We start from the raw sequence: 20,644 nt of genomic DNA, 5'->3' as shown, positions 1-20,644 counted from the left end.
ACGTCTTTAAGATAGGGTTGAATAGAAGAAGAAGTTAAAATCAATTGATTGTGTAAAACAGAGGGTTTTGGGAGTTCAGATATCAGGTCAAGGTTCTCCAAGTGTACCATTGTTTCCCCTTTCAGTGTTTTTCTACTAATCGTCTTCAATGACTCTGGATTATCAAAATATTCTGGGTGATCCATGTCTTTGAAGAACCGTTGTACATACGCTATCCATGGAATGGCCAGGTAGAGTTGATTAAAGACAATCAGTTATCAGTGATCTATTAAGTGCTGTATATTCTGATGTCCATATTTTGTGCCAAAGTAGGATAGGTTCAACTTTAATTATATTTGTAAGTGGGGGTATGCCAAGTTCTGTATGTAGTACATATACTGATGTACTTTTTGGAACAGCCAATAAATATCTAAAAAATCTGTTTTCTGCTGCTTGCAGCTCTGTGCATGTCTTATGTCTCCATATAGTGGCCCCATAGAGAGCAACACTGGTGCACTTTGCTTTATACACCGTCAACATCAGATCTGGGGGAATTGTTCCCAAACGTCTGGCAAAACATCTCAGGGCCCAACATGCCTTGGTAAATAGGTTCCTTCTATTTTCGATGGCCTTCCTCCACAACCCCTCCTTATCAAACAGAACTCCCAGGTAGGAGAAAGTCTCTGTAAAACCTATTTTGGACCCTTTCACTGCTATACTTCTGCATTTGTTACTGTGTTTACCATACCTCATGATGAATGTCTTGGCTTGATTGACTTTGAGACCCAGGTTCTCCATAAACTCTACAAAGTTATTGATCAATGACTACAGGGCACGCGGGGTATGGGCCATAAAGGCCGCATCATCAGCGTAGAGGAGGGCCGGGACTGGACGCGAACCAATTTGTGGTAGATCTTTTACTGCAGCCGCTAATTCCTCCCCCACGCTATTAATCTATAAAGAAAACAGGAAGGGGGCCAGGACGCATCCCTGTCTCACCCCTCTCTCCACACTGAAGGTGTTTGTGCATTCTCCATTAATACCAAATCTAAACTTGGGTTTCCACCCAGTATATAGATTCATGTATTATGCAGTCGAAAGCCGATGAAAGGTCGACAAAGGCTAAGTATATCTGCCCCTTTTTGATCTTAACATATTTGCCGATAATCAGGCTTAAATTAAGACTGTTCAATAGTCCCAATACCGGGACGGAAGCCATATTGTAGGTCGGATAGTTTATCGTGCGATTCTGCCCACTTTTGTAATCTATCCAACACAATCCCACCCGCTACCTTCTCTAGGGAGTCTATTAAAGATATTGGCCTGTAGCAAGCTGGGCTTAGGCGGTCTCCTTTTTTGAATATTTGGACAATAATTGATACTCTCCAAGTCTGCAAGAATCCCATTTTACAACTAGCCCTTAACACTCGGGTTAGCAATGGAGCCAACAATTGGATATTATCTTTATAAAGGTCGACTGGTATGGCGTCTGGACCAGGGGCTTTACTGCCTTTACTTGCTAACATTGCGGCAGTGACTTCCTCCAAAGAAAAGGGGGAAATATTGGAGGTATGAGGTATAGCTGTCGCCTTGTTATTGGATAGTCCCTGGTCTCGTTCATTAGTTACAGGGGATGACGAATAGATGTTGGCAAAGTGGTTAATCCACTCTTCTTCCAGTACTGCTGCCTCGATCTAAGGCTGCCCCTCCGCGCTCCAGGGTGAGGAATTAATTATCCTCCAGAAGGATCTATCATTTTTGTTAGTCCTGGCCTCACATAGGGCGTCCCACGCTGTCTCTCTTTAATGTTTTTTCCTCATCTTAACTACCTTGTAATATTCTGCCCTGCTTTGTTGGACCTCACTTTTATTTCTTGGGGATTCATGCAGGGCCTCCTTCAGGCGTTTGTGGGCTTTACTGCAGGCAGAGTCGAACCAGCCCTTTTCCATCTTGTTTGACTTTCCTCGTTTGACTAATAAACTCTCTTTTACTCCCTGTGTAATAGCCAGGAAAGCTGAAATAATTTCCTTAGGGGAAGTGTTTTCGTTTAAGCATAAATTGAATTGCTCTCTATTAGTAGATACTAGCTGCTTAAGGAGGTCTTTGGGTTTATTTGGGACTAGCGTAATGTATATCCATTGAGGCGAGCAAGTTCAATCTTCTCTACCTGTGGAATGATTATAGCCTTTGCTTTTGCAAAGAACAGTGTCCTAGGTAATTGCAGGCTTAAAGGGTAGTGATCCAACTTTCTCTGCTGTTAATGGGGAGGAGCTATTACATAGGGGGCTGCTGCAGGCGGTAGGTCCGAACGATCACCAATGCTTTCATATTGGGCCTCCTGATAGTTATTGGGTCGTGATCTAAATGCCCGCAGACTCGTTACAGAGTAATTTCTTTCATGGACTCCTTGCCCTCGACTGTCCGCCTCCCGTCCTGACTTGGGTTTATCGCCCATGTTTCCCCGTGCATGAGTGGTAAGATCTTTTACGGGGATGGCATGTTGTAGGGTCTCAAGAGGGGGTATAGTAGCTATTCCAGGAGGTACGTGGACAGTTCCTATTTGGCCAATAGACACTATTCTCAACAATTTCAGGCAAGAATCAGTTCTAGTTTCTACCTTTGCTAATCTAGATTGAATTATGTCCATTATATCATTCACATGATTATGGAGGTTTTTAAATGCCTCATTTAAGGCATCAAGTTTCTCAATAATTGTATTATAGTTGAATTCTGGGGGTATTACCGTTACCTTTGATTTGATCTGTGAAGGTCCCTGCGACTGCAAGTTTCCTGAAGGTGGTCATATTTTTTATGTTTCTAGTGGCAGGGTTGGCTAGACCTCTGATGCGAGGTTTTTTTGCTCATTTAAGTGGTGGAAAATTAGATTTAGCGGGGGAAATTTGATCATCTTCTATATATTGGATGCACCCATTTACACTATTGACCTTTCCACCTTTGTTCTCAAGTTGTTCATTTACTCCTTTAACCACTGTCCTTTTGTCCTCCTTATTTTCCATGGCAGCGCGCTCTTGTAAATTGGGACTCTTTCTAGTTGTGGTTGCATCCTGTCTCCCTGCTCCATCCTTCACATACCTTCCCATTTAGTATATTTCCTGATTCATTAATAGCCACCTGGATTGTCCCCAACACAGCCACTTCCTCCCTCCACCCCCCCAATAGGTCATTAGCTGATAGTGATTCCTCAACGTTAGAGATCTGTTTTTCTATTGCGCCCATTGCTCCCGTGATGTACTTTAACAAAGATGTTTGAGACTTGTCTGAGGTAGGCTGTAGGCCTGTTATGGCCGCATGCTTTCTTTTACCCATATTATACAATAGTTAGCTCAATTACAGTTGGTTAGGAGATTAACTTAAGTAAGTTGGACGAGGAAAGCCCTTGGTAGGAAACCCCAGACAGTTCTCAGATTGGAGTATAAAGCTAAGAACATACACCCCACCTGTATCTATGTCAGTTGATATCAGGGCCACAGATTGGTTCACCCTGCCCCACGCTCACTCTATTACTTATTGCTTACAAGTAGTCACTCTTAGTCGCAACAAGTCCTCGAATTTTCTGAGTTGTACAGTGATGTTCCCCGGGCTCTGGGACTCCAATCTGCTATAATGCAGCCGTAGCACAATATGTACCTAAGCTGCTGGTCAAAATACACTTTGAAAAGGCCCACAGAACCCGCGCGAGCCTATTAATACAAGTAAATTAAGGTCAAAGTTTATCCTGCATATAAATCCTTGGGGTGTGTAGACGTACCTCCACAGAGCTCCAAACACCTAACCTGAAAGTCAAGGGGATGGCCCCGCCCCGCCTCCTCCTGTCAGCAACAGGCGCGGGACGGGCCCGCCCTTGGCCCGGGCTTTGCCCGCGCACGTCCCGCGCAGCAGGGGGAAAGGCAGCGCTTTATGCGCAAGTTGGCAACTAGCGCCTCCCCCTCGTTAGCTGCGATGAATTGTGGCCCGTTGCACCCTGGACTTTGTGGTCCTCCACCAGGGTGACGTTAGTGGAGAGTTAGGAAAATGCAGGCAACAGCGGACAGCAAATCGTGGATCCTGGGACGACGGTCCCACCAGGAGTGAGCAGTCTCGCTATTTGGCCCCGAGCAGCAACAAGGTAAGTGGATAAAAGTCAGCAAAGGTACGTATGTTCTCTCAAAAAAATGAGTGTCCCCGAGATCCCTGCTGAATAACAGTGAAATATCCAGGGGCAACAGTGTGGTGGGGGTAGGAGAGACCTTTTCTTTAAGGATGAGAACCCTCACTCACCCAAAGGGGACACCTCAGCTTCTCTTCATATTTTCATTTAGAAGAGTTGTAGCCCACACCTGGGACCTTGCGGCCCAGGTGTGAAGAGGGAGCCCTATGATGAAGCATGTCACCTTCCGGTAAGTGAGGGTTCTCGTGATAGGGAGTATTACTCTCTCACCTAGGGGCTTCTCCCTTAGAACTTTGGTGTGTATCTCTGCTGTTTGAATAAAGCATTTTCTTTTTTAAATGCAGCCCGTTGTCTTTAAAATAAAACAGGATGCATTTAAAAAAGAAAATTGAAACTTTTCAGTTTAATTTTTCAAGGGCAGGCAGTGGTCCCTGCTCTTAAAAAATATTTTTACAAACACAATTTTTACAAATACATTTCTGAGTGGTAGTAAGCGCTATATAAATGCAATTACAATACGATACAGGTGGTAAACTGCGAGTGTTTTGCTACGGCAAATGAGGTCGCAACACAACAGGACATGCCATTTGGACTCACTATTAGGACGCCCGTTCCTAATAGCAAGTACAAACAATGGTCGTACATCTGGCCCATACTTTCATACTCCAAGTAATGGACCTGAAAGAGATGTCAAAAGATGCCTAAAGTTTTAAATTGAGAAGTCCAAATCTTTCCGTGGTACTAATCAGTTTTTAGTGGCTACGGAAAGGAAATTATCTTTCAAAACAGAATATAGCTCTCTGGGTGTCTGCAACCACAGTCTTTTGTTGTAATTAAGAAGGCCATCCTGTACAATAAATATGACTGAGCATGCCACAAGAAGTGTGTCTGCATCCACAAGCTTGTTTGCAGGAGTGCCCTTGTGGACGATTGCAGGAGAGCAGCCTGGAAGAACAGACATACCTTTACAAAGCATTACTGTCTAGATGTGACCATACATAGAGATGCAGCTGTGGGACAGCAGTCCTGTGTCATTTATCTCAATAAGGTAAGCAATTTTCTTTTCATGGTATCCCACCATACTCTAATAACTGTATGTTGTGAGTTTTCTGCTTGATACTCTGATTCAATGGCAAAATTGAAAAAATGGCCAGGAGGAAAAAATATGTAGAAAAAATGAATTCTCAATAGAAGGCTAAATATTCCTCCATTGGTAGTGCATAGTCCTATTCTTCATAAACATGCATTTCAACAAAAGAAACAATCACATACCAAAGATTACATAATTTAATTAACGTAATCCAGGAGTTACTTCTTCCGAATGTAAGTTTTTTTTTCATAATGTACAAAAGACATATTTTTACACAGAGACATAACACTTATATACAAAATGGCAAAAAAGTATAATAGTAATCGTTAATAATAACAATAATATCCAGTTCCTTACACCCAAATCGTTGGAAAAAGAGTGTTCACCTATAACCTATAGGTAATACACTAGGAGGAAGTCTTATTTGCACAATTGGCTCTATAAACTCTACAGAACCTTAATCAAAAAGTTGTGCATGAATTCTTCTTAGAACAAATCATATAATTTTCTCATCAGACTCCTGTAAACAAAATCTGTCTGCTACTCTGATTCAAGCATACAAATCTATATAAGAGCCAATACTGTATAAAGCAAAAGTGACTTACCTGTAGGTCTTCAGTATTGGCATTTTTCATAGATGCACATGCAAACCACCCTCCTACTCATTCAAGCAGGGTGAGCCACTGAAAGCTCAAGTCTTGCTCTGGCTCAGCTCGAGGGTCTCTTGGAACCTCGAGCTCAGAATGAGCCGAGCTTTCATGTGATTTCTGCCTGCCGCCCCTGCTTTACCCAGGATGTGACATTAGGGCCAGAGTTGCTGACTTTGGAACTGGGAAACCAGGTTTCAGTTTTACATGGCAAAATAAAATGTGACGCTGTGAAGTGTAACTGGTTCTCCTGTAAAGTACTCCAATACCTTTGGGTTGAGTTTGCACCAAATAAAAACTGCAGCAGGAAACACACAAAGAGGTAAAAACAAAACATTAACACAAAATGTAGAGACTGATATATAACATATAGTTGCTCATTATTTCAAAGTGAAACCGGAAGACTTGGATGAATCACTGCTTTCCCACTTAAATTGTGTGATCTTAGGCACATATTTTATTTCACCAAAGCACCTTTTTCTTCATAATCACACAAGAAAGCACTTTCAAACAAAGCTGCATTGTCAAGGTGGGCAGTCAGGCGATGGGCTAGTGTTGGAAAGCCACTAGTAGGTCCGTCTTTGGGGGCAGTGAGGTGGGGTCAGTCTCTTTCCTTTCAGCCATCTGTAGGGACGCATTGGAGCCTGACTAGTCTCACAGGAGCCTGCAGCATTGGGCAGGTGGGTCTCGGTCCTGGTGCTGGAGAGCAGGGCCATTGAAACAGCATTATAGGCCCCTGGGCAAAGCAATGCACTGTGCCCTGCCTACACAACCACTCAGGAATAAAAATGTTTAACAGAAAATGACTGTTCAATTCTGGTCTGCATGGGGCCTCTATGCTCGTGGGGCCCCCAGACAACTGCCCAGCGTGCCCATGCGTTAAGACAGCACTGCTGATGAGGGACACCCGAGCTGGCAGCCAATGCCAAGCTGCAGAACCACTGTCCGCAGTCTGACACATCCCCAAAATTAACTCAATTAACAATTTTATCAAGTCACTTTACTCCAGCCAGTGGCCTTCTCATTTCAATGTACATCTTTCCAACTTTTAGATCGAGCTTGGGCATCGCATGCGCTGCTCTGTGAGCCATGCTGTATTGGAGTATGTACTTGAAGCCCTGCCCACTCTCCACCCATATTTGTCATTGGCTTGTGTCATTGTCTTTCATAAATGCTGGCTTCTTATTCGCTATTAGGCTTGTTAGTCCCTCCTTAGTATCCCCCTGTCTTCATTCCTAACCTCCCATGACGACTGGCCCTTTTGCTTTGGTTATTACACAGTACGTCTTCTTTAGTCAGTAAGCACTATTTTTTTAATGAGTTTATCTTACTGCTGGAGGGTCTCTTGTGCACAGTTGTGACCACCAGCTTGTTTATTTAACTTGTAGCAAATGGGGAGCACTTCAGGAGCCATGGGAGATAGAAGGGGGCAACTCAGGCACGCCTTCTGCACTTGGAATGCAATAGGTCTCGCACTTGCGAGAGTTTAAGCTATTGGCATTGTAAATGACAATGCCTTTTATTTATGTTTTAAAAACCAAAACATAAGTAAAAGGCTTTGTCATTTACAATGCCAATAGGTCAAACTCGCGTAAATGCGAGAAGTATTGCATTGCAGATGCTTGTTTTAAATGTGAGAGGTGCGTTCCTGCCACCCTTTTTTCAGACTATCCTACGAGAAGCTACAGCATCCTCCATGTTCACAGTTTTATAGGTCCATGAAAGTAGAAATGGTAGTTGCTGCCTGGCCCTGTTTTAATGTTTTGTTTTTTTAACCAGCGTAGCTCCTATATGTAGTGTTCAGCACATGGTGGTAAGTGAAGAAGCGACTATTTGTTTGAAGCAGAATTTCAAGTAGATTGCACTTCCAGCCTTTGCAGACTATTTGAGCAGCTGCCACTGCCTGGCTGGCTCTTGGCTCACACCCCACCACACCCCCCAAACACAAAGACCCCAAAAGCTGTCAATGTGAACTGCAACAGCGCACTGCAATACAGGGGTTTTCACCTGACAGAGCACTGCGCTAGCTGCACCTTTCACTGATGTACTGCTCCATTGTGACCAGGAGGGTGGCAGAGATGGACTGGACGCGCACTGCAGGTTTATACACTAAGGAATCAATCCTGAGGCTTATGTCACCTCCATTGGACCCTTAATGCAGCTGAATGCACCTTTATTGGCTTCTGTACCTGCTTCACCCAATGGACTACAAATACACTGAGGATAGCGAGCCATCGTTGGACACAATACCAGTACACTGATGGTACAGAATCCCGGGTTGGCTCAATATCAGACCCCTGGTGGTTGTAAACCACGGAGGAGCACAGCACCAATCCACTTAAGACACTGAACCACTGCTGGGCACTGGTAATGAGCCACTGATGGGCAGACACTGTGCCAGTAATGGACACAGTACTAATTTCCCTTTGATACAGAGACACTGGGCTCCTCGATACCGATCCACTGATGATACAGAGTCACTGGTGGGCACAATGCTAATCCACTGTTGTTACAGCAGGAACTACCAACCTAAAATCATCTGACCCCAGGAAGAGAATGCCCACCATCAAACCTTAGAGTGATCATGGGCCCTGACCATCCCTTGATTCCTCGAGTACATAGTGTCAAGAAGTGCCTTTTACGCCTTGCAAGCTCGTCTACAACTCTCCCCTCCTCTCTCGTCTTACCTCAGACACTACGGGCCATGCTCAGCCTTGGTAGACCTCAAGTGGATGATGCAAATTGTCGTTTATCTTGGGCCTCTCCCTTTGTTGTCAAAAAAGTGAAAATGATCCAAAACTCGACAGGAAAATATTTTCTTCACCTTCCACCCACTATGGAACCCATAACACCAAAGCTCAAACCATTTTGCTGACTGCCTGTGGTCAGACTGCCTGCCTTCAAAACACTTTGTACTGCCCTCAAATCCACCCACAGCCAAGGCCTCAGCTGTAAAAATTAAGGATGGTAGGCATGAATGCAACAATCTCATTCCACTCCAGAAAACAAGTACAACTAAGCAATCATGGAATTGGGGACTGCATTCAGCTATGCATCATGAAGGACACCAAAACACTTGGCACTTAGGCCATGCACACACTCATAACCCATGCCTTCTCAACCAGACACAAGCCTAAACTAATGTAAAGCCCATGTTCTATCTGATGAAATGAATATGTTGTTGCTATTTTGTTTGTGCATTGTTTCATGGAAATTAGCATTCGCTGCACCATTTTATGTTCAGATGCCATTTTGTATCATGCCATTAGCTGTTTATTATCTCTTCACGAAGCAGGCTGTGGAAAGTTTCATTCCTCCAATATTAGGCCTTGCTATGCTAATGAATACACTGTTCTTATTAGCACATACCTTTCCCACTAGATAGAGGCCTGCTTCCACTAGTCCAGCGTTGGGTACAGGCAGAACGCCCTTGGCATAAAGATAGTGCGTGCCCGGCCTCAGAATCAAAACCCATTCTACTGTACTTCTTTGTGTTGGCTGCACCTGCCTGGATATTTCCTTGGTTCTGAAATGTACATTATGTATCGCTATGTTTGCTAAAGTCAGCCCTCTCTGCAGCACCCCTAAGCAACTGGGCAGACGGGGCTCCTCTCGAGTGTACCTTAATAAATATATACTTGGTTTGTATTCTCTACTGTCTGCTTGGCTCTTCATTTGTATGGAAGGCTGAGAGGTGGTCGCGAGTGGCCTGGGTGACCCTAATCAGTTCACTTCCTTCAGTAGGCACCCAAACAGGGACGCCATTGGGCGAGTGGTCCGATCGAAGCTGCTGTCGGGTTGGACGGACGGACCAGGGAACCCTGCACGAGAGAGTTCCTGAACTCGCAGCTGCCCCTTCTGTTCCACCGGATGGTGCCTCACCCAGTGGTCATCCTGAGGGGAGTCCTGAAACCCTTGGATCTTACTGTTTGGTCCAAAGAGTCGGCAGTGGAGTATACATTTGTTTGACCTGTGTGTACTAGGTGAGTTTGTTTTAGTTTCTTTGTGGCTATGGTACCATTTTGGTTTGTATTTGGTACGGTCCGAGGACCGATTTTGGATGAAAAGTATTTGCAAAATACTTTGCCAGGCATAAGTCGTGAACTTGTTTTCTTTTGAAAATGCCTGGTCTCAGCAAATTGCTTTGTTTGGGCTGTCGTTGTTGTTCTGCTGATGCTCGATTGGAATAAAGCCAGCCAGCGCCTTCAGAAAGATCTCCAAATTTTGATATGAATGTGAAGCATGACCTTGGCCCTATTATGTTTTGTACGCTATGGCACAAATATACGAGGGACAATGCCGAGTTGCAGTGGCAGTTGATGGGCACTTTCGATGAACAAAAAAATGGTTTTTTTACAGGAAAAGTTGTTTGCAAAAAGAAGTAGGCACTCTATGTTTGATTCTCTTCGAAAGTGGCAAAAGGAGGCTAAACAGAGGTGAATGAAAGCCGAGATCAATCATATGTAGCCCGAGAAGAAAATGATACTTTTGTGGAGGAATTGCCAGATACTAAACCCCAACCCCCATATGCCCCGCAAAGGGTAAATCCTGCTCTTCCCTCACAGTCTCAGCTACCCGGTCTTCTGCCTCTGCTGTTTCTGCCTCTGTGACTGTTGACCAGACTGCTTTGGCCACGGCTCCTCCTGTTCTTTCTTTGTCCTCGCCTTCTGTGACAACTATGACTGTTAGTACTCCTGCAACACCTATTGCTTCAGTGTCTCTTTCGCCAGCTCTTACACCTGCGCACAGCCGGCAGTGACGTTGGTACCTACTACCTCTGTTATCACTCCCACTGTGTTCTTCCTTTTTTCCAACATTACAGAGTAGCCGGACACCAGTATGTGGGCTCGAGGATAGAGACTGGATGAAATTTAAGGAACGCATGGGGCGAACGCTAGTATGATCTGATGTGGGAGATGAAGATAAAAAGGTAGTAGGTAATCAGGCTGCCCAGTGGTCTCGAAATCCCAGTTACAGTATGGAAGACGTGTGGAACGTGATGACAGATTATGAACCTTATGTGCAACCGCATGCTCTTAAGCATATGTCTGCTACTCTGATTGGTCTCTGGGAGAAGTGTTTCAAAGATGCAGCACCTTGGATTTTATATGATATTAAATATAATGCATATGTTACTAATATGGTGCCTGATCAAGTTTTTGGCAGTATTACAACACTGATTTCTTATGGGGTAGGCTACTTGAGAGGAGTCCCACCTCGGTGTCGCAGTTTCCGATGCGGGAGGTTCCCCCTATATATCACCCCGAGATACCAGAGCTAAGGGATCAGCACAATGCTGTTATCAGACCAGGCTAAGCAGCCCATTTCCAAGAACAGTGGATATATACTCCATGGAAAAGGAGTGAGGTTTTGTCCCTTTAGACTTAGTTACCTGACCCTAGGAAAAATACTACCGCTTATTATAAAGAATTGACTAGGCAGCCTCTTCAACAGTAATGACGCTTGCGGATATTGAAATATTTTTTGGTTTGCTGGTTCCGGTTGATATTTGGAGACAAGTGCACACACAGGATCATGTTGCGGAATTGGGTGGTACATGGGATTAAATAAAGGCATGGCTTCAGGATAGGAAGCCAGGTGATAAGCCCGGCTGTATCATTACGCATATGCATTCTCTTATTCCTCCGAGGAAGGTTGATTGGGACAAGTTATTGGCTTGTCGACAGAAGAAAGATGAGAGTGTGTCTGATTTTTTCACTCGGTTTGAAGGTGTTTTTCTAGATTATGTGGGCAGGATTTGTCGTTTGAATGTGGTGTTCGATTGTTTGTTAATAGATTTGTTCCCAATTTGCTTCCCAATATTGCGACTCAATTACAGGCATCCGAGAGCACCTGGTCCACCTCTTCTCCTTCTGTTATTTTGAATATGGTGCATTATTACGAGCACAGGGAAAATGAGGATAAGGAGAGGATGGAGAAGAAGGACAAGGATTTGAAGATGAAGGTGTTATTGCAGCAGGCTTCTAGGGGGAATGCTAGAGGACGTGGTGATTTGGCCCAGCAGCTTCCACGTACTAGCAGGAATACTACGCCTCTAGGACCGAATCAGTGTGCGTATTGTAAAAAGGAGGGACACTGGTGTAGCGAGTGTCCTGTGCTTTTGCAGAAGGTGGCGGTCCCAAGAGGACAAGGTTCTTGTGGACGGGGTCGTGGAGCTGGTGGTCAGGAAAGGGCTCAGAATGCTGCGACTTCACAGGGTCATTCTCATAATAATTACTTTGATGACCCTTGGGGCGGACAGTATTATAATGATGATTTTGACACAGATGAGGCAACAGGAATGTCTTACAGCTAGGACAGCCAGGGACAGAGTGAGGGACCAGTTCCGATACCTGTAGATCAGCGCGGTCCTTATATGACTGCGAACTTGCATGGCTCATCGCAGGAATTTTTGGTGGATACAGATGCAATGAACAGTTCTATTTCTCGCTCTTTTGTCCCTGGGGCGGCTCTGGCTGGTCATAATAAAATTTCAGTAGTTTTTCAGGTGTACCGGTTGTAAGCCCCATTTCAAAACCTCTTGCATTGACCATAGGTCCTTTCACTGTGGATTCGCCATTTTTGTTGACCTCTAATTGTGGTGAGAATTTGATGGGTCTGGATTTATTGAAAAAGTTGCATGCCACAATTTATTGTTCTCCAGATGGTGTTTATTTGAAAAGACGCCCAGATGTGGTGTGTGCTAAGTAGTGTCTGTCCAAAGATGCGCTCCTTCCCACTGTGTTTAAAGACGTGCCACCCACTCTGTGGGCAACAGGCGACACAGACGTGAGATTGTTGCAGATATCGCATGTTTCGATACGTGTTAATGATGGTGCCGTTTTACCTTGTGTCCCTCAATATAAAATACCGCAGGCAGGAGTGCGAGCCTTGTTGCAGATCGTACAGGATTTAATTTAAAAAGGTGCTAATATTTGCAATAGCCCTATTCTTCTGATTCTCAAAAGGGCACCCCCAGGTTCCTCTGATGACCATGAAGATGTTTATCGTTTTGTGATTGATTTGCGTGAAGTTAATAAAAAAGTGATTCCCTAGTTTCCGGTGGGTCCTGACATCACTACTCTTCTGACAATGATTCCCTCTTCTGCGAAATTCTTTTCTGTCACTGATTTGAAAAATGCGTTCTTTAGTATTCCCATTCATCCTGACAGCAGGTATCTGTTCGGGATCACCCTAGCTGCTAGAAGCTTTAGATTCTGTTGCACTCCTCAAGGATATACAGAGAGTCCAAGTATCTATAGTCCGGTATTGAAAGGTCAGTTGGATTCTTTGTCACTCCCCACAGGTATTGTATTGCTACAGTATATCGATGATTTGCTCATCGCCTCGGATACAGAACAAGGTTGCAAAGACAGTACAGTTAAATTGTTTTTGCATTTAGCTCAGCATTACCATAAAGTGTCCCTTTCCAAGTTTCAGTAGTGTTGACAGGACGTCACCTATTTAGGCCACCTACTGTCAAAGGAGGGTAGGAAGCTAACTCCAGAGCGTATTAGTGTTATTGATAAAATGCCCATTCCTCAAACTAAAAAAGATGCGCGCGCTTTTATTGGCATTACTTCCTTCTGTTGTCAGTGGATTCCAAATTATTCCCTACTAACCAAACCCCTGCTTGCTTTGACTACTAAAGATGTGCATGAACCCCTGCCTTGGACGCCTGAATGTCAGCAGTCTTTTGAGCAATTAAAAAGTGCGCTTTGTTTGGCTTCAGTGCTTGGTATGCCTAACTATAGCAAGACATTTGTATTATATGTCCATGAGATGGCTGGTTGTGCGCTTTCTATTCTAACATAAAAATTTGGAGATAAGCAATGGCTGTGTGCTTATTTCTCTGCTGTTTTTGACCCTGTCGCACGAGCCCTCCCGAGCTGTCTAAGAGTGGTCGTGGCTGTGGCCGTCTCGATAAGACAATCGGCTGGCCTCGTACTTGATACTGATTCATGATACCCCATGCTGTGGATACACTTTTGAATAAGACATAGCACCTCACCAGTGCACGTCTGACAGGTTATGTGTTAACGCTGTTCGCCAAGCACATTATGATCAAACGATGGGCCACTCTGAACCCAGCCACATTACTACCCCTCCCTTCGGAAAATGATGAAAATGATAAACATGATTTTATCTTCAGGATGGAAGAAGAGACGAAAGGACGGGTAGACTTGACTGATGTTCCCTTATCTGACCCACAAGGGGAACTATATGTTGATGGCTCATGTTTCAAACTGCCAGATGACACTAAAACTGCTGCTTATGCCATCACCACATTGCGTAGAGACATAGAGATGTCACAAGTCCCTTATCAGTACGCCCTAGCAACTGAGTTAGCCGCCCTTATTCGAGCCTGCGAGTTGAGTAAGGGACTGGTTGTTAATATTTATACTGACAACCAGTACGCCTTTGGAGTCGCCCATAATTTTGGGCGACTCCAGGCAGGGTTTTTTACTTCTCATGGCACAAAGATTCATCTTATATATAGGCTTTTGTCTACTTTGACACTCCCCATGAAATTGGCAATAGTAAAGTGTAGCCCCCCATAGGAAAGTTACTGACGATGTAGGTAAAATAAATGCTTTTGCAGATCAGACAGCTAAGGAAACGGCACAGACTAAAGTGAAGAGAATGTTTGTAGCAGGTCCTGCTAGGTGGGTGCAGGAAGGTGCTAAGTTTGAAGACACACTTGCGAATGTGAAGGAAATACAGAGTGAGGCCACAGTGGAGGAATTAGCAGTGTGGCAAGAGAGTACAGCACAATTGAACGATGAGGGATGTTGGATTCACAAGTCAGGGAAGCAGAGATGGATGTTGCCAGATGCATATGTTCTTCCTGAAGTCAAAATGTCCCATGGCCCAACCCATATCAGTGCTAAAGGTATTTGCAAGTTGTTAGACCCTGTATGGCAAAATGACAACATCCCCAAGAGAGCTGCACATTTAGTAAAATATTGTATGGTGTGCATGATGCACATCCACGGACGGGCACTTCTACCCCACCCGGTAATTTTGCACCACCCACTTTCCCGTTTGAGGTCCAACAGATGGATTATATAGAGTTAGATAGGGTCAATAACTTGAAGTATGTGTTGGTGGTTGTTTGTGCATTAAGTAAATGGGTTGAGGCTTACCCCTCTAAAGACAATACAGCCATTGCGACTGCAAAGGTACTCCTGAAGGAGTTCTTTTCTCGCTTCAGCTTGCCCCGTTTGATCTGGAGTGATAACGGAAGTCACTTCAATGCCAAAGTCATACAGTTAATTTTTGACGGGTTGCACATAAAACAGAAATTCCATGCTGCAAACCACCCGCAGTCAGCAGGTTTGGTTGAGAAGTACAACGGTACTCTCAAACTGAAATTGGCAAAGATTCAGGAGACAACAGGGTTACAGTGGCCAGATGCTTTACCATTAGCTTTTTTGTTGACAAGAACAACGGCACATTCTAAGACAGGATTGTCACCATACGAGGTTGTGTTTGGGCGCCCCGCAAATGTCTGGGGCGTCCCGCGTCCTTGTAGATTCTCTGACATCGAATAGCCATTGTTAACAGACTACCTTTGTGAGTTAACTGAAAATTTGCGTTCTATTTACCAACAGATCCGGGACACTCTGCCAGATATACCAGAGGGGACCGGCATGACATCAAGCCTGGTGATTGGATCCTTGTGCAAAATTTTCAGCGGAAGGAGAGTTTGGAGCTTCGTTGGAAGGGACCTGAACAGATCCTCCTGGCAACTCGAACTGCTGTGAAAGTGGCTGGCCAAAAGAACTGGATTCAGGCCAGCCACTGCCACAGGATACCCTCACCCTTGCCCTATGATCACTGGGTGAGAGAGACGGCAGTGGGGACACTGAGTGTGAGAAGATGCCTCAGTTCATCCCCTTCAGTGACGCAAAGTTAACATGGACTCAAACGGATGGTGGGAACAATGAAGTGCTGAATGCCACAGTCCCTCCAGAAATTCGAGCCATTAAGGAGTCGCTGTTTGTTGACCCCTCTCTGCCTGGAGTCACCAGGTACAATTTGCGCCCTCGGCTGATGAATAGTGCACCAAAGGAGAAGTCAGATTAGCCAGGGATGGACTGTGTAAGATAGGGTGTACTCTGCTATAGTACCAACGGTGTTAGTTCAGGGTGTCGTGAGATTGGTGCACTGTACTGACAGTGGACAGGATAAATTGAACGTGCTTCCTAGGAAGGGGGTACCTTATCCTGTACGACGTGGAATTCATCTTGAGCTTAGGACTGAGCAAGCTCCACCGCTGGTGCTAAAGAGCACCAACGTTGATGAACAATGGGAGCCTGTACCCGTGAGGCTCAAAGGGACACTGGGAACACTTGCCTTTATTGTTATTATCATTGCACTTCTTTCTTTGCCTACTCATGCATAGTTTTGGTCAACCTATGGCTGAGGAGGAACAGCCATTTGCACCATCACGTTTAATAGAGGGTTGGTCGAAAAAGAGTAAAATAATTTGCATATTAATAGTTGTGATCGTACTAGCAACAGTACTTGGTTTATACTGGTTTCTAGAGGAGAAGTATCCTGTACATTCCTTGGTTGGAACAATGCCCATTTCCCCTGAGCACATTTTTGTTACTTTGGCCCCTCGCAAAGAAGATCATAGAAAGTCTTACAAAGGCAATGTATTTATACAAATGTTGCATCAAGCCCATGATGTGTCCAATTAAATACAACTAATTGTTGGGTTTGTGGATTGCTCCCCTCAGTTACTTATAAGAGCGACAATTTGTTGTCCATGCCATTGTCATATATTGGTACCTGTGAAGATTGGTTTGAATTGTTCATTATGGTGCACTACCATTTCCAACTCGCTACTCTGGTTATGACATCTGCTGATTCTCGCACTGTGGTAGAGTATATACGTTTTAATCACGGGTTTACTCCCATAGGACAGGCAGGACAAGAGACCTTTGGTACATTGTCCCCAAACTCCTGTATATGAGTATATAAGAAAAAATGAAGAACGAAACATGGTTTCTAATGGAAATGGCTGATTTCCAAAGGTTTATCACCTCTGAGTATTTTCAATCTTTCCAAGCTCGCAATATTACTAAGGACAAACCAATGCCGGTGTCCGTGGTCAACACAACAGCTAGTTTCTGCATCCAGGGGACCAGGGAGGTTAAAGTGGGGGAGAGTAAATGCAATTTCACCTACAGACTGAGAACGATTATTAGTCTGCCTTTGATCCTACCGCGAATGTCTATTTTGTTTGTGGGTCCCAAGCTCATGTCTGGCTTCCGAGGGGATGGTCGGGCAGATGTTTTCTCTCTTTTCTCCTTCCCCCTGTGTATGTTGCCCCGTCAAATTATCATAAAGATCATCAGCAGCAGCTTAGGAGTTCATACTTGCCCCGAGTCAGGAAGGTTGTTGACACAAAGGATATAGATCAGACAGATACCACCGCACAACAGTTTGGGGATGCCATAAAGGGTCTCCTTCCTTTTTGGGGCCCCATGGCTAATAGTCTTCAACTTTGTCGGCTTACAAGATTTGTAGAGGGGGTTATTAATACAACTGGTGGAATACTGACAAACCTCGCTGCTGAGCTTCAGGCTACGAGATTAGTCACTTTGCAGAACCGGATAGTGTTAGACGTCATACTTGCAGATAGGGATGGGGCTTGTCACATCATTGGCAGCAGCTGTTGTGTTTACATACCTGATCACACTCCCAATGTGTATGCAGCTATACAAAAATTGCATTGTGTTTCGTCTGACATACACCAGGAGGCAGGTACTGGGACCCTATCAGGGTGGTTCTGTAACATACCTCCTGGGGTTGAGAGATCCACACTTTTCTGGCTGTAGTTGCCAGCATTTTCTTCACGTGTTGCCTCTGCGTACAATGTCTTCCAGCTTGTTGCTCCAATTGTGTCACTATCCTTACTCCCAAACCGAAAATGTCAGTTCATGATACTACTGCAGCAGTTATGTTAGAAAAACAGATTGATGAAATGATGCAAATAGACGAGGGCATCTTTGGTTCTACATCATCCCTTGCAGCTTCTATTCCTGATATTGAGTATATGGATTGTTCCGAATTTTGATGTTCTTTTGCTTATAAGAATGTTATGTCTTTCCCGCCCACCGTATAAAATTAGTTAGCGAATACTAAAAGGAGGGTCTGATGAAATTAAAATGTTGTTGCTATTTTGTTTGTGCATTGTTACATGTAAGTTAGCATTCGCGGCAACATTTTATGTTTAGCTGCCATTTTGAATCGTGCCATTAGCTGCTTATTGTCTCCTCGCAAAACAGGATGTGGAAAGGAACGCTGCTGCTGCGCTTTTTATACAAGGGGCTGATTTTTCAGCACTTATGCAAAACCAGCCCCCAGTAACAAAAACAGTCCCACCCTTTCGCCACACCGGGGAAACGCCCAATGCCCGCTATGGCCAGTCCGGTCCTGTTAATAATCTGAGCCACATACAGAGTTTGTATAACAAATGTCTTAACTCTTAGTTCACTAACAGTACTGTCACCAGTGTGGGGATGGGGAAGGACTGATTCTAAGGTCATGTTTAAAAACTATCACTTTTTATAAGTACTTCTCAGTGAAGTGCTACAATGTGATGTGTTAATGTAAAAACTTCCATATGTTAGAGGAATACCCTTTTTTTATTTTGAAGAGACATTAACATATTTTTAGCAATGTTTTTTGTAAGACTTACATAGTGAACATTTTCAGGGCTTGACTCGTGCACGGGGTTTAGGAGCACAGCAAGTCCATTGGCTCAGCCCTGGCTCGTCTCTCCCTGTTAATTTTGATGGCTTGCCCACCCCCACTCACCATCTCACATTATCCTATGTTTTAAACTTCTTCAACTCTTTTTCTATGAAATCTGCGCAATGGTGACCTGAATGAAATGGGTAAGATGATGATGTATGCTGATTGACTGAAGTTTGGACCTTTTTAAAATGATGTGAATAGGCTACTTATGTGATTACATTAAAGGTTTTCTGTCTATGTTTAACATTGCACTGCTCTCTGTGGTTTTTGTGGGACTCCCAGCTCGATGACAGGGGTGATTCAAGCATGTCAAGCTATGAAAGATACCAGTATTGGGGAATTACAGTTGCAAGTGGGTAATTGTTCTGTCTCTGTGATCCACCTCACCCCGCTACAGAGGTAAGTCGTTTCTGGCCCCTTCATACCAGGTTCTGTGATCCCTACGAACCACTGAAAATTGACACAATTTCAAGATTACTCTTCAGGTCATGTGTCTTATGTGGACAGAGAGGATCTACATGGAAAATCCTCAAAACATGTATTTATTGCCTTAGTAAATCTAACTTTTGAGCTGAGGACTGTGCAATGTGTCAAATGTTCAGGTCTAAATGACTCAATGACAAAGGATAGTCTTCTTGAAGCCTTCAAAGCTACTTATCCCAGTACTTGTGCACCTCTGGCAATGTATGTCAAGGCACAAAAGTGAAAATTGCAATTAGTCATAGCCTCATCCTCCGAGACTTGTGTACCTGACCTCAAAATCCTCTGTGTTTTCTTCAACGATGCAGATCTCTGTTCAATGGCAGGCCCTTGGAGAAAGCCGAGATTCTTACGCATCTTGGCTGTATTTCTCCAGGGTCAAGTGCTAAATGGGGTGCACTTGGTTTTGGGGCCAGCAGTAAGCTAAAACCCTGTAAGCCCATTGGTGAACGGCTCTTATTGATGTAGTCTCAGCCAGGTCACCCCTGACTTCCTTAGGACTCTTGAAAAAGTTCCCACACATCAGAGCCCTGACCAAAGATCTTGGACAACCCTTCTTCTCAAGTGTAATAAGAGTTCAGCGATGACTAGAATAGTGAAGTTTACTTGGATAATGACTATGGCCATGAACACCAAAGATGAGAATGATCCCTCACATTCCATCAGGCAGCGACATAGCTTGGTCAGTAACATTGTGGGGAAGGAGGGTGGATTTGGGTGCTTCAGAATTTCCGACAATCACGCTGACATATAAGGTTAAAATACATTGTACAAGGGCAGGCTGCATGAGAGGGGTTTAAGGGGCAGTGGAAGGGGAGAGAAATGCAGATTGGTAGGGATACTAAGGGGGTGATTACGATGGCAGAAAGACTCAAATCCCCCCGCCATCGTATTATAATGCGTCCGCCACCGTGGCGGTCGCATCTTGCATCTTTACCATTGCACCCGCCGCAATGGTAAAAATGAATGTAGTGCGTTTCCCTGCACTACAGGGCAGGCACCACGCGGTGCCTGCCACTTAGTGCATGGATAAGTAGGGGTGTACCATACCATGGGTACCCCCCAAGTGCACCACCACCTCCCCCCAACACAAGGGGGGCCGGTAACGGGCCCCCGAATGCATTCTCTGCCAGCCTTTCAATGGCGGTTTACCCGCCACGGAAAGGCTGGCTGCAGCCAGCATCGTAATCTGGCGGACGGTGCCTGCTAGGCACCGCCACCATTTTGAAGATGCTGACTGCTCCGACAGGCAATCGGTACGTTTGCCTCCATCTCAATATTTCTTGCCATCTCTTTCAAGTGCTACGCATCTAGAGTTAAACTAATGCATTTGATAATTTTGTTTGCATTACTGCAATGCCCAAAAAATTGTCAAACTAACACAGCTACTTTTAAGCTTCGACTGGACACTCTATCACTGCCTTTTTGTGACATCGGGCTGTCTCCAGCAAGGACCAGGCATTCACAACTGAAGCCAGTAATCGAGGGCTGTTGTGGTTATATGTG

At 44.5% G+C, this 20,644-nt stretch overlaps 1 long non-coding RNA gene across 1 annotated transcript; it reads left to right on the top strand.

Moving 5' to 3' along the window:
- Positions 1-9,625: 9,625 nt before the first annotated feature.
- On the top strand, positions 9,626-18,900 carry LOC146833283 (uncharacterized). Its single transcript, XR_014960557.1, has 2 exons — positions 9,626-9,867; positions 15,499-18,900. It is a non-coding gene; the product is annotated as an uncharacterized LOC146833283 (long non-coding RNA).
- Positions 18,901-20,644: the final 1,744 nt, after the last annotated feature.

This window comes from Triturus cristatus, chromosome 4_2 (assembly GCF_964204655.1).
Source record: "Triturus cristatus chromosome 4_2, aTriCri1.1, whole genome shotgun sequence".
Taxonomy (NCBI): Eukaryota; Metazoa; Chordata; class Amphibia; order Caudata; family Salamandridae; genus Triturus; species Triturus cristatus.
The sequence above is the reverse complement of the archived record's forward strand: the minus strand, read 5'-3'. Positions and strand labels throughout refer to the sequence as shown.